General features: G+C 31.6%; 2 long non-coding RNA genes across 12 annotated transcripts; one reads left to right on the forward strand and one right to left on the reverse strand.

The window, feature by feature from the left end:
• Window positions 1-272: 272 nt before the first annotated feature.
• On the reverse strand, window positions 273-14,353 carry LOC107949451 (uncharacterized). Of its 2 annotated transcripts, XR_005908954.1 has the most exons (4): window positions 13,832-14,277; window positions 13,618-13,736; window positions 2,748-2,880; window positions 273-1,833 (listed from the first exon to the last, which is right to left on the reverse strand). It is a non-coding gene; the product is annotated as an uncharacterized lncRNA (long non-coding RNA). The 2 variants fall into 2 exon arrangements; XR_001697743.2 differs by lacking the exons at window positions 273-1,833; window positions 2,748-2,880 and having other exon boundaries at window positions 12,918-13,736; window positions 13,832-14,353.
• Window positions 7,956-11,605, forward strand: LOC107949452 (uncharacterized). Of its 10 annotated transcripts, none has more exons than XR_005908953.1 (5): window positions 7,982-8,229; window positions 8,535-8,681; window positions 9,562-9,702; window positions 10,528-11,004; window positions 11,353-11,605. It is a non-coding gene; the product is annotated as an uncharacterized lncRNA (long non-coding RNA). The 10 variants fall into 10 exon arrangements; XR_005908948.1 differs by having other exon boundaries at window positions 7,987-8,229; window positions 9,562-9,641; XR_005908950.1 differs by having other exon boundaries at window positions 7,956-8,229; window positions 9,562-11,004.
• Window positions 14,354-18,223: the final 3,870 nt, after the last annotated feature.

The following is an 18,223-nucleotide window of genomic DNA, read 5'->3' on the forward strand; positions in this document are numbered from 1 at the left end:
TAGCTAGGCTCTTGCACACGCTATGTTAGCCCGAGAATCGACTAAACCATAGCTCTGATATAACTAAATGTAACACCCCTTACCCGTATTCAAAGCCAGAATAGGGTACGAGGCATTACCGGAACACATACACTTGTAAACGTATTAAACCGAGCCATAAAACTTCATCCAAATTAAAACTTTTCAAATTTTTATCTCTAAGTCCCTAAATAGGGCCTACGAGGCCCAATACATACTCATTCAACCAAGTCATGCAAGTTTGCACATCCACAAAATACAACATCATAAACATATAACTTAACTAATATTAGCCAACCTCAATAGCCTTATACAAAATGAACCATCAAATATTATACGCCAAAATTTTATGCCAACTCATAATAACATATACACACATAATCAAATCCCTATACATGCCATAGACTTAAAAATACTTGAAGATCGTTGATACAATACCAATCAAAAACTTGTTAGTGTGATAGAATCTCCAACAACCTCCAACTCGAGCTAGCATCTGTGACACTATGAGAAAAAGGAAAGGAATGGGGGGTCGGCATTGTAGTTTAGTAAGTAGGTATGTAAATAATAAGTGATTTACTAACAGGCTTTTATTAATCTTCACAATATGTTCTCAAGATAATACAATCATAATTGCACATAGTTCCACTATTTATTCATGTTCATCTCAAGCTATCTACTCGAGTCATGGTCACTTAATTATTTATATCTTGAGAGAAAAAACTCCAAATTAAGATCTAATAATTTTCCACAAAACTAGACTCACATATCTTCTTACCATAAAATTTTTAGAATTTTTAGTTTATCCAATAAGTACAGTTTATTCTTTAAATTCATCCTTGTTCTGCTATCTGATAGTTTCAACCCTTCTTCACTAAAAATTAATTATCTCCTTCTACAGGATTTAGATGATGTTCTCATTTGTTTATTTTGAAAATACTCATTAAGGATTCTAAACATATAAATTTTAACCTATAATTATATTTTTACAATTTTTAATGATTTTCTAAATTCAGAATAAAGGATTCCAAAATCATTCTGACCCTATCTCACTAAAATTAAAATATCTCATAATATGAAATTCTTTTACTTACAAAGTTTCTTTTATATGAAAATAGACTCAATAATATTTTATTTCACATCTTATTCAACTTCTAATTCAGTTTCCACCATTTTTGGTGATTTTTCAAAGTCACACAACCGCTGCTATCCAAAACTATTTTATTTCTAAATTTCAGTCTTTCATGTTTTCTTTATAGTAACTTTTTTTGTAACACTTACTATGTACCAATCTTACCAAAGTTCAATTATATATCGAGTAAATTGCTCATAAGTTTACACACACATACCTGCACTTATTCATCACATGTCATATTCATTTACACTTAGTCATTTCCCGTTAAACACATCGGAATAATAACGGATATCCGATGGCCTGCACATAGTACCACCTTTGTTGCCAAAGCTACCTTCTTCACAAAGTGGCCTTCACATAGTACCACACTTGTGACCAAAGCTATGTCTTCTCAAAGTGGCCTTCACATAGTACCACACTTGAGCCATTAGTGACATGTCACTTGTATCATATTCTATTCCTAATGTTAAACCGAGAAATTTCTCACTTTTCGATACTTGTCAATTTCATTCAATATTCTGCCACATTTTATAAAAACGTAATAAAATATGATAACATAATTAAAAAGGATGCATTATTTACATAAAAACTTACCTCAGTAGCACAATCGGTGAAAAGGACTTATTCGTCATATTCTTTGTTTTCCCCCTTTCTAAGTCGGAATCTCATTTTTCCTTGATCTATAACAACACATTTAACTCATTTATTCATCCTGCTACTCAAATTAGCCTAAATTCACATTTTGAAAAAATTATATTTTTACCCCTAAACTTTGTCAAATTTACACTTTTGCCCCTAGGCTCGTAAAAATTTTTTATTCAATTTTCTTGTATTTTAAGCCTAACCGAACCATTTTCATCACTATAATAGTCCGTAATTTCCATTTATTCACACACTTACACACATTTTACAACTTTTTACAAATTAGTCTTTTTTTTACAACTTCATCGAAAATCACTCAGTAAAAGTCATTTACTACACACCGAGCATTCATTTTCTACCATTAAACATCAAAACAGAATCATTTCTCATATGGGTAAATTTTCAAACATCAACCCTAGCTCAAATAAATGATAAACATAAAGAGATCGTGTTATGAGGGTTTCAAAAACGTAAAGAGCATTAAAAATAGGGCAAAGATGGACTTACTATTGAGCTTTTTAGCTTTTTTTGTCTTTTAGTCCATTTAATTACCAATTTACAAAGATGCCCTTTTTACTCTTCCTTAAATTTTTACCCTTTCATGTCTATTTTTGTCCATTATGACATAAAATGGTCTAATTACTATATAAGGACCCCTAATTTAAAAACTCATTCCAATCAAGTACCTTTATGAACTAGAACACACATTTTTCATTTATTTTAATTTAGTCCTAAATATTAATTCGGATACCCAAACAATAAAATTTCGTAACAAAAATTCCACACAGTCATTCAATCACACAATAAACATTAAAACTTAATCGGAATAAATTTTTCTTACTACAGATTTGAGGTTTCAAAACTATTATTCCGATTAGGCCCTAAATCGAGTTGTTACAATTGATATAAATTAACCATGGGAGTTAAGTGAGATGGCAATGGTCTCTCCTACCTTAACCAGTGGTCGAGAGTTTGATCCTCGCTTTAGGTGTGGAGCAACTTTAAAAATTGTGGCCAGCATATACCCTATTAATGGACGTGTAGAATACGGAGGATTAGTTATTGAGCTCGCTCCAGAAGGATACCTTAAGAAATAAAAAATTTGATATAAATTACAACTTTGGTTGAATGGTAAAGTACAAATATGAAAAATTAAAAAGACATGAGTTCAAATATTATTATGTGAGTATATAGTACCTCCCAAAATAATACAATTTACTTTGTAAAGAGAGGTATTTTGATCTTGCCCCAACCTAGTTGGTATCCGGTTAACCCATGATGCTAAATCAAAGTCTTAAGAATAAGTATAGGTATAGATACATATGATTTGAGAAAAACTAATAATGATATTTATCTTTGAAAACAATAGATAAAACTAATAAAAATAATTTTATTTATTATTTAAATGTATTTAAATAATTTGAAAAAAAAGTTTATCCAATTTATCACCTAAAAAGATCTACCAGTTATTATAAATTCCATTTGATTGAATTATAAAACAATTATAGTAGGTGATATCATTCTAAGCAACAACAATCTCATGTTCAAGCTCTAGTAAATGTGATTTATAAAATTTTAAAAATATTAAAACTTCTAAATATTTTTTAAAATTTTAAAAATAGTAATTTTTATATTTTTATATTTCTTTTGTAATTTATAATTATGTAAATTTTAAATTATTTTTTCCATTTTTAAATTTTTAAAGATTTTCCATGATAACGTTATCGTATAACATGTGGTAATGTCTGATTCGTTGAATATCTCAATTATTAGGTTTTAATGTCCAATGGAATAAACTAAAAATTTTTGATAATGTTAGGAACTAAAATAGACAAAAAAAACTTTGAGAACTAAAGGAAAAAGTGGTATACTTATTATAATGATCGAGGCAATGGGGCATTTAGGCAAGGGGTTGAACGTTCTTTAGAACTTCCTAGAGAGGATAGAGAAAAGGTGGATGTAGAAGATTACCCTATCGGTCTAGTAGGTGGGAAGAAGAGACAACAGATAGGTTATGGTGACGACGGGAATAGCAAACCAATGGAAACAGACTCAAAAAATATTATATCGATGGCCTCTAGTAAGCTGGCTGACTGGTCGCAATGAAAACCTTGAGCTGGAACGTTCGTAGGTTGGGGCAACCACGGACGGTGTGACATCTCAAAAATAGCTTGAGACGGATTCAGCCCGAACTTTTGTTTCTTATAGAGACAAAGGTAAGCTTAAGAAAGATGGAACGAATAAGAAGATCATGTGGCTATATCAATGGGATAGACGTCAGTGCAAATAGGTCAAGGGGGGATTATCACTTGGTTGGAAGGACAATGTTAATAGTACTCTAAAGAGTTTTTCCAATTCTCATATTGATTTTGATTTTTAGGAAGATAATAGGGAAGATGATTGGAGGTTCACAGGTTTTTATGGAGCTCCTGTTGTAAGTATGAGGAAAGAATTATGGAACTCATTGAGAAAACTAAAGGTTGAAAACGAATCACCATGGTTGGTCATGGGAGATTTCAACGAAGTGATGTTCTCCTTTGAAAATAAAGGAGGGAGGTTGAGAGAAGAAAGACAAATGGAAGCATTTAGGGATCTGCTGGAGGAGTGTGATCTGAGTATTTTGGGCTTCCAAGGATAATGGTTTACTTGGGTGTGGGAGAGGCTGGCCACTAATAATATAAGAGAAAGGTTGGACAGAGCAGTGGCAAATTTGGATCGGTGGACTATAATTCCAGAATATGCAGTCTCTCACCTTCCTCATAGTTTTTTAGATCATTTTCCAGTACTAATAGACACACTGGGAAAGAGGGATACAATTTTGGCAAAATGTCATCCCCCTTTCGGTTCAATGCTGACTGGGTCCTTGAAGAAGACTTTGAGGATCAAGTAAAATAAGGTTGGGCAAGGAATGAGAATGAGCTACATGAAAAAATCAAAGAATTGGGACAATTTCTTATGAAGTGGAGCCGAATGAAAAAAATGAGCAAACAATGAAAAGTGGAGTTGCATGCAAAGCTAGGTTTCTGAACAATGAAGATCCTGAAGAAGAAATACTAGCAAAAATTATGGATATCAAATTAGCCCTAAACATGGAAGCTGATAAGGAGGAATTATTTTGGGAACAACGTACGATAGTTAATTGGCTACGAATGGGAGACAAAACCCCTCTTTCTTTCATAATTTTGCATCCTACCATAAGTAGAGGAATACTATTAAAGAACTAGAAGACATGAGTGGGAAACGGGTGGAAGGAGAACCAAAATTAATGGAATTAGCGAAAAACTATTTTGAAAAGTTGTTGTCGACAAAGCCTCTGAGTTTTTGCAATTTGCTTATGAACAACATATAGTCGTGTATACCAAGCAGTATTAATGAAGAACTGAAAGCCAACTTTAAGGAAGAAGATATAATCGAAGCTTTGAAAACAATGACACCACTAAAAACTTCTCAACATACAATTTTCCCGCTTTCTTTTATCAAAAGTTTTGACATATTGTAAAGAGAGACATTATCAATTTCTGTTTGGAGGTATTGAACAACCATAAGGAGATTGATGTGATAAATGACATCAATATCGTGTTGATTCCCAAAATTCAAACACCAAAGAATATGAGCCAGTTTAGACCAATCAGTTTGTGTAATGCCGTTTACAAAATCATCTTAATGTTAACAGATTTATTGGAGAAACATAAGGTGCGTTTGTGCTTGATAAACAAATTACTGACAATATTCTAGTTGCTTATGAGGTTTTACATTCCTTCAAAAAGAAATGATTTGGGCATGGGAATTTTGCATTAAGACTTGACATGAGCAAAACCTATAATAGGGTGGAGTGAGGGTTTTTGGAAAGGATGATGAGAAGCCTCAATTTTTGTGAAAATTGGGTGACATTGATTTTGAGATGTGTGATAAGTGTCTTATTCAGCGTTATTAAACGGGGAACAATGAAGGAATTTTAAACCGACTAGGGGGCTTAGGCAAGGTGACCCTTTAAGTCCATACATGTTTATTATATGTGTAGAAGGTTTTTCAAGATTACTAAACCTAGCAAAAACAGAAGGGAAGATAGAAAGAGTCAAGGTAGGAAGAGGGGGGTTCCTTTAACACATTTTTTTTTTCGCAGATGACAACATATTGTTTAGAAATGCCATAGTTGAAGGGGCGTTGACTATGAAGGGAATTACAAAAGAATATGAAGATATGTACGGACAATTGGTAAACTTTGATAAAACCATGATTTATTTTAGCAATAATACAATGGAAAGGGGCAGAATTCGAATTGGAAACAAATTTGGGGTAAGAATTTCGAATAATCCCAAAAAATACCTTAAGTTACCTATGATGGTGGAGAGAGAAAAAAATACATTTGTCAATATAAAAGAAAATTTTCTTAAAAGAGTCAAGAGTTCACTACACCAAAACAGGCTTTTAGCGGCATTTTTAGTAGCGTTTGGATAATAAACGCCACTAAAAATCAAGCATTAGCGGCGCTTTTATAAAAACACATCTAAAGGTCAAGCATTAGCGGCGCCTTTTGGAAAACGCCGCTAAAAGTAAGCAATAGCGGCGTTTTTTGAAAGGCGCCGCAAAAAGCCTAAGCCCAACGACACCGTTTTCTGAGTTTTTGGGGCATTTAACGGCGTTTTTGAAAAAGCGCCGCTAATGCTTGGGCCTTTAGCGGCGTTTTTGAGAAAGCGCCGCTAATGCTCGGGCCTTTAGCGGCGTTTTTAGAAAAGCGCCGCTAATGCTCGGGCCTTTAGCCACTAATGCTCGGGCCTTTAGTGGCGTTTTTGAAAAAGTGCCGCTAATGCTCGGGCCTTTAGCGACGTTTTTGAAAAAGAGCCGCTAATACTCGGGCCTTTAGCGGCGTTTTTGAAAAAGCACCGCTAATAATAATAAATTCTAAAACCATTTCAATTATCTCATTCTTTGATATATTCTCAAGTAATGTTTCAATTATATTTTTTTATTATAAGTTGAAAAATTGATATTTCGTTGTATTTATTATATATTGGTCAAATTTACATTTAAATGATAACAAATAATATTGTTTAATACAAAATGTTTTTATTAAAGAGAAGTCCTAACTCCTAACTATTTATTATTATTTTTCAATCACAGTTTATTTTAACTACTTTACTAGAAAAATATATTAAATTATGAGTAAAATAAAATATCATAAAACTTAAATTGTTGTGTTGTAAAGAATAAAAAATAGAATAATTTTTTTAAGAATAATAAATTTTGATAGTTCGATTAAATAAATCAAAGAAAGTGAATGAAAAGGGGTTTATGGGTTGTTACTTGGTCTAATACCCACTAGAAATTAATACTAGCTAGGTTTTTTAGGCTGAGAAAGGGGTTTATGGGTTTAGGGGTTAAATGTTAGGGGTTAAGAGTTAGGGATTTAAGGGTCGAGTTAGGATTTTGGGCGTTTAGATTAATTTTTTTAATTTATATTTTAAATATGTTCTTATATAATTGTAAAAGAGATAATAATAAATTTGTTTAGGGTTTTTGGTTTAGGGTATATGATTTATTTAAGATTTAAGGCCGGTTTAGGAGTTCATATTTTAAGGTTTAGGGATTATGGTTTAGGGGTTGGGATTTAAGGTTTAGGGGTTAGGGGTTTAAGGGTTAAGCGCGTTAGGGGTTAAAAGTTAGGGATTATGGATTAAGGATTTAAGGTTTAGGGATTCAAGAGTCGGGTTAAGGTTTTGGGTTTAAATTAATTATTTTTTAAAATTATATTTTAAATATGTTCTTATATAATTGTAAAAGAGATAATAATAAATCAAATATATTGAAATTATGAGTATAGTTTAAATTATTTAAAAGATATATAATAGATAGACTTTATATGTATTGAATGATTAATTTAGGGTTTAAGGTTAAGGTTTACTTGAGATTTGTTAAATGATAAAATTTTATACAATTAATTAATGCTTTTATAGTTAAAAATTTTAATCTAAACCATTTGATATATTTAAATATTAGTTTAAATAGAATTAATAAATAAGTTAAAAAAAGTAATAGATTGATATGGATATTTAGGTATAATTAATAAATCAATTTATAAAAAAAAATTTAGCATAGTAAAACGGCGTCATTTTGTTCAAAATGAAATAATTTTTTGCGGCTTTTTTATGATAGCAAAAAATAAATCAATTTATAAAATAAATTAGCATAGTAAAACCCCGCAAAAATTGTTTCACTTTTACGCGCTTTTATTCCAAAATTCCCCCCTGAAATCCCTAAATTTTCCCCCCTAAAATTGGTATCCTCAAAACACCCAAGTGTTTCTCTCTGCCACCACCGTCTTCATCATCATCTTCCCCTCTCTCCCTCTTTTTGCATACATCTCAGAAGAGCTCATACTTTATCTGTTTCTCATGTGACTCTGAAGCCTCTTTCTTTCCTTCAACATACCCAAGGTAAAGTTTTCTCAACTTCTTCTCAATCATTTATTTCCTTCTTTATCTGTTTTAATTCTTCATGTGACTTTCCTTTTCTCAACTTCTTCTCAATCATTTATTTCCATTTCCTTCAACATACAACTTCTTTATCTATTTTAATTTTTCACTCTCTTCTGCATTTCAGTTACGTTTTATGTTCGTTTACTCAGAAAATGATACCACTTTTTTCTCTCTGTTATCATTTACTTCGAAGGATGTTTTATCATTCTATTATCATGTTCCCTCCTGGCCCAAAAGTAACAGGGTTTATGAAATATTTTTAGATTGTCTTCACCCCTGAGCAAGATAAATGCTTCATATGCAATCAGATGGGCCATATAGCGGCAAATTGTGAAGGAAAGGCAAAGAGGAAGGGAGGATAATTTGATGAGAAAGCTGATGGAAAAACTGGGGCCAGAAAGCCATATCAGGTTACTTTGCAATTGAATTTACATTTGGAATTATTATAATGAATTCTTTGGAAAAATTAGAACTTGTTATTTGCTTCATCCTTGCAGTTCTTGAACATATGGACCCTTATAGAGTATCTGGAATATGAGATGAGAATCCCCAATCCTCCTTTTGAAATTGACTTGGAACGCGTTTAATTCTCTTTTTTAATTCTTTATTTTTTCTTTCATTTTTTAATGTTAAATTTATCCTTTCACCCCTGTCGATTTTGGATCTCATAATTTATTTTTGGTTCTTGGGTTCAGTGAGCTATTTTGGGTGCTTTTCGGGAGATTTTCTTTCATTTTCCTTTCTCCTATTTCAGTGGATTTTAGGGAGGTCTTTTATTTCATCTTTAGTGCTGATATATTTTCTCTTTAGTCTGGACTTTGTCTTCTTGTTTGTTATACCTATTGAACACTTCTATTTTGAAGTAAAATTGTTATAAACAACATAGAGCTTTTATTAAGCAACGTGGGTTATTTCTTCCATTGGCTTGGAGGGCATGAAATTTGTTTGAACTCTTTGAAGTGAATTCTGGTTGCGTTTAGTTTTTTTTTAACAAGTATTTCTTCCATTGGCTTTTTTTTAAAGTGTTTGATTCTGCATAGAGAAAGTGCAGAATGTTTATAGTCAAATGCATGTACGAGGATTATGATAATGATTTTTGCAATTTCGTTGTGTTCAATTGTGCTGAAGCTCACACCAAATTCGAACAATATGGTAGTGCCATAAAGGATGCTACTAAGGCAATTGAAATGGATCCTAAATATTCAAAGGCATGCTTTATCTACTGAAGTGATTCAGCCTCTTATGCAGAATATATTTTTGTTCTTGTTCTGATAGTTCTCTAACTTACAGGGTTATTACAGACGAGGCGCAGCTTATCTTGCCATGGGGAAGTTTAAGGAAGCACTAAAGGATTTTCAACATGTGCTTGGGTTGTAATATTTCAAAAAGATTTTTGTTTCATTGTCTTTGTTTAACTTCTTTCATTCAGAGGTTTCTATTGTCTGTAATTATTTCTCATGAATCCTTTTTACATGTTTTTTAATTCATTAATAATTGTAGCAAGTTTTTGCCCTTCTAATAAATAATTTTAATTTTATTAGAAATTCTCTTTCTTTTTCTCTTCCTTTTGACACCTATGGCCTGTTGTAGATGTTTTTTCTGTTTAAGACGAGATTAACAAGTTATTTCTCCTTCTAGTATTAGAGATTGTATGGGGTGGTGAGATGTGCTTGGTAACTTTAGATTTGAGATAACTTTTCTGTTGTAGATGTTTTTTCTGTTTAAGACGAGATTAACAAGTTATTTCTCCTTCTAGTATTAGAGATTGTATGGGGTGGTGAGATGTGCTTGGTAACTTTAGATTTGAGATAACTTTACCAGTCTTATCATGTTCTCTATTTTATGAGCTGCATGTATGCATAAATTTGCTTTTGAGTGAGAAAATCTTATGATGTTATTTCTTGTTTTACCTGAGATATACTGCCATGTTCCTTTGCAATTAATACTCATTGCAGATGGATCCACCTTTCTTACATCATCCTGTCTAAGATTGGTCTAGTGAAATTTATGCCTAGAGAAGTTAGATATGGTTTTCTGGCTGATATCATTTAAGGACCTGGAAGAGGGTTCTTGCTAGTGATGCCTATTTCCATAGATTCAATTTAGAGTTAACTGTATTTATTTCCCTTGCTTATTTTGCCTCTATTGTTGATGCATTATTTTTCCTTTCCCATGAAATTCATATAATTTCCCTGCATTAACATGTGACATATGGTTTGTGATGTCTGAAATATATTCTCCTCCCTCTGTAATCAGGTCAAAATGATCCTGATGCTACCAAGAAATTAAAGGAGTGTGAGAAAGCGGTAATGAAATTAAAATTTGAAGAAGCGATTTCTGTACTCGAGTCGGAGAGGCGTTCTGTAGCTGACTCCATAGATTACCACACCATCAGTATTTCTTCTTCCCATTATTTGTACCATTTATTATCAGGCTAATAAGAAGCCTATCACTGATCAGCAGTATCAGAAAGGTAGACTTTTGTGGTTTATTTCAAGTTATACTTTATCTTGATTGCCTTATGAAGTTTGTTTGGTTGTGTATAGTTTTTATTTGCAATGATTTATGCGTGAGTGCTTTGACTTGACAAGTTGACTGCTAGTTGGTTATTATGTTTTTGTTTATTGGTTTTAATTTTCTGAGGTGGATCTGTTACAACCAGAGGAAATGTCTTTAATCATAAATTTACTGGCAGAGAGAGTAGAAAATTTAAAGGTGCCCAGCCAAGAGATGGTAAGTACTGAATTTTTGAATTTTATCAAGCGATGACCTGAATCAATCATGTTCACCACTTTCTATCCACATCATTTAAGGAATTTCATGTTGAAGGTAGGCTTTGTAATTTATGATTTGAGGTAAACACTGCCCAGCATGAAGTTAGTCATAGGTTCTGCTTTGTAATTATACAATGAAGTTAGGCTAAAATCATAAATCTGATGAGTGACTTTCTTGTCCCTAGTAAGTCACTGGTAATCTTGCACTGGAAATTGAAACCAATGGTTAAGGTCATGATAGGTTCGTTATCATTCTTGTGATTATATGTGACTGACAGTAAATGTTAAAAATGGATGTTCATTGCAGATGTGTCATCTGGGATAAATGAAGTGAGGGAAGCATGGGAGAGTCAGCGCAAAAGCAAGGAGACTTCTAAGTAATCTGTCATTCTTGTGATTGGCAAAAACCGTTGTTTCTGGATTTGTGTATTTTTCTTCTTTTTTTTCCTTCTGGTTACTGCTGCACCTGTTTCTGGAAGGTGATTGTGTAAACATTTTAATGTGCTTTAGTTATTGTAAGAATATTTTTAACATTGTTAATTTTAATATTATTGTAAGAATATTTTGAATTATAATTCTATTATCAATTTTTATCATATATATATCTTTCATTGAATTTGAAGTATCATTTAAATTTGCCGTTTTTGGTTGGATTTTATGTTACAAGAAGGATTGTATATGGATAAAAATTGGATGTTACAAATTTGCCAAAATTAGTGGCGTTTTTTTATAAACGCCGCTAAAGAACCGTACTTTTAGCGACGTTTGTGATAAAAGCGCCGCTAAAGATCATGTTCTTTAGGGGCGTTTGTTGGTAAAGTGCCGCTAAAGATCATGTTCTTTAGCGGCGTTTGTGTGTAAAGCGCCGCTAAAAATCATGTTCTTTAACGACGATTTTTGTAAAGCGCCGCTAAAAATCATGTTCTTTAACGACGATTTTTGTAAAGCGCCGCTAAAGGTAATGTTCTTTAGCGGTGTTTGTGGGTAAAGCGCCGCTAAAGTTCTTGTTCTTTAGCGGTGTTTGTGGGTAAAGTGCCACTAAAGAACATGATCTTTAGCGGCGTTTTTTCACATAAATGCCGCAAAAGTTAGCGACACTGTCAATAGCGACGTTTTTTACGGTGCTAGTGAAAGCGCCGCTAAAGGCCTAAAAAAACGCCGCTAAAAGCCTGTTTTGGTGTAGTGGTTGGAGTGCTCAAAATCTTTCAATTGGAAGGAAGAAGATATTTGTTAAATCTGTTTTACAAGCTATCCCAATTTATGCCATGCAGTGTTTTCTTTTGCCAATTTCGTTATGCCGAGAATTAGAAGGTCTGATGTGTAAATTTTGGTTGCGCAATTTAATTACAAATAAAGGTATACATTGGTGTGCTTGGAAATCTATGTGTACCCCAAAGGCGTTAGGGGGAGTTGGTTTTAGAGATCTATCATTTTCTAATAAAGCCCTTTTAGCAAAACAAGGTTGGAAACTAATTACCAATTCCTCAAGCCTATTCGCACGAACATTGAAAGCCAAATATTATCTAAGAAAGGAGTTCATGAACGCAGAGTTAGGAGTTCACCCGTCTTTTAGTTGCGGAGCATTTAAGGGGCACAACATTTTACAAAAAGGTATTGGATGGAGAATTGGGAATGGAAGATTGGTAAACATTTGGGACAAAAACTAGGTTCCAAGACCTGAGGATGGGAAAGTTATAGTTTAGAATATTAATGTTAGATTCACTACTGCTGTTGACCTTATTAATGAGGAAATTGTACTTGAAAAGCAGAAGTAATTGAAGAACTATTTACAGAGGAGCAAGCCATAAAGATTTTGTCCATCCCTCTAGTAAACAGCTCCATGCCAAATACTCTTGTATGGAGATGTGATAGTATGGGAGAATACTCCGTTAAAAGTAGAGATAAATGGTGCATTACAACAAACCAGAGTGAAGCCTATACAGATACTAATCTAAAAAACGATGCCCTCAAAACTTATTATACAAGACTCTGGAGTCTTAACATCCCAAATAAAATTAGAATACATCTATGGAAGGTTACAAATAATTGTTTGCCTACGTTTCAAAATCTTCAGTATATGATATTAAGGAATAAGGCCCTCTGCTCGATATGTGCTATGGAGGACGAACCAATAGCGCATATCTTTTGAGATTGTATGTTTGTGAAACATGTGCTTCAAGAGGTGGGTTTGATGGTTTCGCAAACAAATATACATCAAGAGTGGAAAATATGGTTAGCATATGTGTTCGAGGAAAACAACAATACATAGAACATAAATAGAGCAGTATCTTTTTGGGCAGTCTGGCATTACAGAAACAAATTAGTGCATGAAGGAATAAGAGAGCGGATCAGCGAGGTGGTCAAATTTGTTAAAGCATATGTTGCAGAACTAAGCCAGTTAGAGGAGATTTCAACAACCCATTTTTTACAAAGAGAGACACAATGGGAACCCCTAGAAGGAGACACAATTAAAGTAAATTTTGATACTTCCTATCAAAAGTAGTTACAAAAAGGGATAGCAGGCATAGTGTTAAGGAATAATCTAGGGTAGATTATAGGGGCGTGTGCTTACCCGCTGAACAGCATCCAAGACCCAGTAACAGTTGAAGCATATGCCTGTTTACGAGTGGTCATCTACTCGAAGAACTGGGTTTCAACAATATCTGCGTCGAAGGGGATGCACTCACGATCCTGAAGAAATTAGAAGTCCAAATGACTAACAGATCTGTAATAGGGAACATAATGAAGGAAATTCAATAGAGAAGGGAGAGATTTAGAGCTTTTACCTCACAATTTGTCCTACGCTCGGTGAACAAAGCTGTACATGAAATGTCCATTTGGGGATGTTGGTGTGAGGAGCCAAGATACTGAGTGGAAGAGGCTCCACTAGAGGTCGAAGCAATCACTACAAAGGAGTACGGTGGAAAGTTTGGTTTTTTTTTTGTGAACTATGCCCGAAGTTGTTTTGCTGAATCTCTGTCTTTAGGAGATAATCTGAAGAGCTCAATTTTTAGAGATGTGGGGAAAAAGGAAAGAGGTTTAATTGAAGCCTAGTGCGAGGCTGCCACTCTCAAAAGAATATTGTCCGATGCATCTATGCCGTTTGATATGGTGAGGAAGATGAATGGATTAGGATAGTTTGATTTTGTTTAGTTTAGGAGATGAAATGTTTTTTGTTTTGGTTGTTTTTTTTCAACTCCTTAGGGTTCCTTTAATTGTTTTAAGTTTAGGGTTGTTAGGGGTATCCCCGAGGCACCGCCCTTTTGCTGAGCTAATCTGTTGCCAGCTAGATGGGTAGGGAAATGAGGCGGAAGGGTAATTATGAGTGTTTTAACTTTTATCTTCTTTCTAATAAAATGCATCAGTCCTTGTTTCAAAATAAATGTGCATTAAACCATAAGATTTCGGGTTTGCATTGACTATCACATTATTTGAAATTTGATTAGTTGGTATTATGTTATTAAGGTGCCTTAAGATTTTGTCATGATTTCCATGTTTGGTTTAACAATTTTCTTTCTCAAGTCAATAATATGATATTATAAGCATGGCCAAAATTTGGTAATGTAAAAGAATTTTTTTAAAATATTACTATTAAAATTACAAAATAATTATAAAAATAATACAAGTATAAATATATTTAGATCAACTAAAATGTAGACAAGGGCAAAGTTAGAATTAAGTTATATTTTTTTATGAGAGTTAAAAATACAAATTTACCCTTATACTGGCTTATATTTTTTATGGTTTTGAAATGACTAAATTGAAATTCTAGCATTTTTGTGAGGCCAAATTATAATTTTACTATATATTAACTTAAGATTTTATGAATTTTAGGGGCCTAAAGCAACAATTTTCCATTTTAAAGGAGGCAGTGCCCCTGCTTGGCCTCTCTTTTTGCCCTTGAATGTAGAATCAAACCTGTACAAAAGCATAGTAAACAAAAAACCAGAAACAACCGAACCAAACTAGATAAAACCCACAAATAGGACTTGCACAAGCTAGGACAAAGACTCACACATCGCAATTGCGCATGGTGGGACTCAAACCTATATCTCAATACAACATGTTTCTTAGCTAATTTTACATTAGCTTCATAAGATGATGTTTGTGTTGGAACACTTTCAAAAAATTTATAATGTTCCAATAGTTATAATTGAAAAGTTACAAGTGGTTTAAAAGTTATGTCACTTGATTATTAACCTTAGAGTTGTCACTATTCACAGTGATGGGTTATGTCTCTTGTTACTAAGAATTATGTCACTTAATTACTAATAAAGAGTCATGATTATTCAAGTAGGTATTTATTAAATAATTATGTTTATTGTTAAAGATGTGATTGGATAGTATGTCGTTATGAAGAGACCTAAGAACTTCTATATATAAGAATAGAATTTCATTTGTATGGTACACCAAAAATATAGAAACTTTTGTTTCTTTTGAATTTCCTCTATCTTCTATTATTCTTATATTGTTCCATAAAGATTTATTGCAAAAATTCTTTATAGAAATTGATATTCTTGCTATGTTCCGCTCAATACTTAGTGAATTTTTTCTGTCAGTGCAAAACATCAACAATCATTGGGTTTCTTTGTATTCTTGACGTTCATTTGCTACTAACTATTTTGCGCACTAACATATAGGTTGAAGTAAATGAAACCTTAAAAAAAGTGACATTGATACCCATCTTAAAACCATTATTAATTTCTCATTAATTTATTTTTATTCCCACACACCAACTGTTTATAACAACTTTACCCATTTTAATGATTTTGATCCATTTTCCTTAACATAAAAAAAAACTAATGAAGTCTGCATATCTTTGATATATATTCTCTCAACTAATATTTCAATAACAATAATAGTATAAGTTGATAAAATTTAACATGTTGTCTATTATCAGTTATTTAATGTCACATGTAGGGGTGAAAGACAAAAAATTCTATTAAATGACCTAGATAAAATTTAAAAAATAGGGAGATATTATTAATTTTTTAGAGGGATTAATAATACAATTCTTTTTTTCTATTTAATGAAGAGGATAAAAGGAATTACATTAAAATATTAATTTTAAAGGGTTAAAAAGGTAACTATATCACTTAATTAAGGCGGCCTATTGATCACATGTATTGCACATGATTTTATTTATTTATATTTAAATTTATTAAATAATATAATTTTATTTTTTAATAATTATTAATGTAAATTAATTTTATCCAAGTTTTCAAAAATAATTAAAATACAGTAACTATTTTCATAATTAAAATGTTATAACAATAAAAAAAACTTCAAACCATAACTAAAATCTGAATGAAAAGAATAATGAAATTCAAAGTTTCTTTTTGTGACTTGTTTAGATATTACTTGAATGAATTTATTTAAATATTGATTGTTAATGTATCTATTTTATATTTATAATTCTAGTTTTATATTATCCAAATACTAATAAAAGTGTAACTCAAAATTGAATAATTTAAATTATAATGATGGTATAATTTGATATGAACCAAGAGTGTAATTCTAGTTGTAATAAAAAAAATCTTAATATTCAATTTTTAATAATAAAAAATCATTCTAATGTCATTTTACTAATATAATGAATAAAAATGTAGTTTGTCGATTCAAAAGTTTATCAAACTATATTCCTATTTTATATTTACGAATTCGGTTTATGAAAATGAGGTTCCGAAACCGCATTTTTCATATCACTAGAAATTGAATTGTTAAAAAAAAAAAAAAGCATAGAGATAATTATTCATAAAACCATCCCATATGTTCTTGGATATATAAAGTAATTATATCACATTAGGATCCTTGAAAGTAAAATTTTTTTATCCAATCTCTTCTTCAAATATATTCATGACATTAACTAGACAAAATCCTAAAAGTGATGCAAGCAAATAAGTAAAAAGTTAGGAATTTCAAGTCGTATAATTGTTGCAATAACTACTCTCAAAATGGCCTCACCAGGAATAGAACTAAAAACTAAATTCATGGGATTCAAACAGCATGAATCCCAAGATCTCTAGTAAATCAATAGACCGTGATAAAAGAATTACTTTGTAAAATGAAATAATCGTTACTCATAATTGATAGTAACCTATATACAATTATATTGGCACGTAAATTGGACAATTACTAGCATAAATTGATTATTGAGACGTTAGAATTCTGAATCCTAAGCTGTAAGATGTTTTCAGGAGATCGATTAGAGGAATTCATGTTTAGTTTTTTTAGGATTTCAAGAGAGCCAAATTGCATGGTTTAGAATATGTATGTGGGCCAAAATTAGGAGGACCGGCAGGTTGCGATCCATAAATTTTGTAGAAGTTCAATTCAATCTTTTTTTAAGTTTTTTATTTAAATCTTATAATTAATGCTTATAAATAGAATAATTTTTTGTTTGCCCTCTCAAAGGTTTTCAAAGTTTCTTCTTAATTTGATTTCTTCTATAGGATTTATAATTTTTTATAATATTTTTTTAGTTTAATTTGCTAAGCTAATACAAAGTAGTGTTTAAATATTAATTTGGTAAAATAATTACTGCTTAAATAATTACAATATTTTATGCAATTTGAGTATTTAAATAATTTTTTTTCTAATTGTTAATTTCGGTGGCCAATATTATCCCAAATTTTTAAAAAATTGCATTATGGGTCGAGCCTACTTTCAACATGTCTATTTTATATAAATATACCCTTTAATCAATATTCTTGGCTTCGCACCTGTATATATACTTATATTAGGTATTTTACTGAATTAATATCACGAACCAACTGGACACTAACTCAATTGTGAAATTATTAAATTACATTTTTATATACAAATTAAATTATATTTTTATGAAGGTGTTTTTATTTATTTTCATATATAATAAATCAATAAAAAAATTTATTGATTTGACCTTAAAACACAATGTATTTACTATTATAATTAATGCATCAATTGATTTTTATATTAATTTTTTAATTTAATTTTTATAAAAATGTTTAATAAATATTTACCGTAAATCTAATATATACCGTACGAATTTCATGGGCTTTATTCTAGAATTGTATAATTTTCTCTTTAAGTCGACATAAAGTAAAAAAGGAATAGAAAAACATAAAACTTGACCAACTAAACTGAAAGTGACCGTGTTGTGGTGATTGAAAATTTTGGTCCCACGCTCCAGTTGTTTT

Source organism: Gossypium hirsutum, chromosome D01, assembly GCF_007990345.1.
Source record: "Gossypium hirsutum isolate 1008001.06 chromosome D01, Gossypium_hirsutum_v2.1, whole genome shotgun sequence".
Lineage (NCBI taxonomy): Eukaryota > Viridiplantae > Streptophyta > Magnoliopsida > Malvales > Malvaceae > Gossypium > Gossypium hirsutum.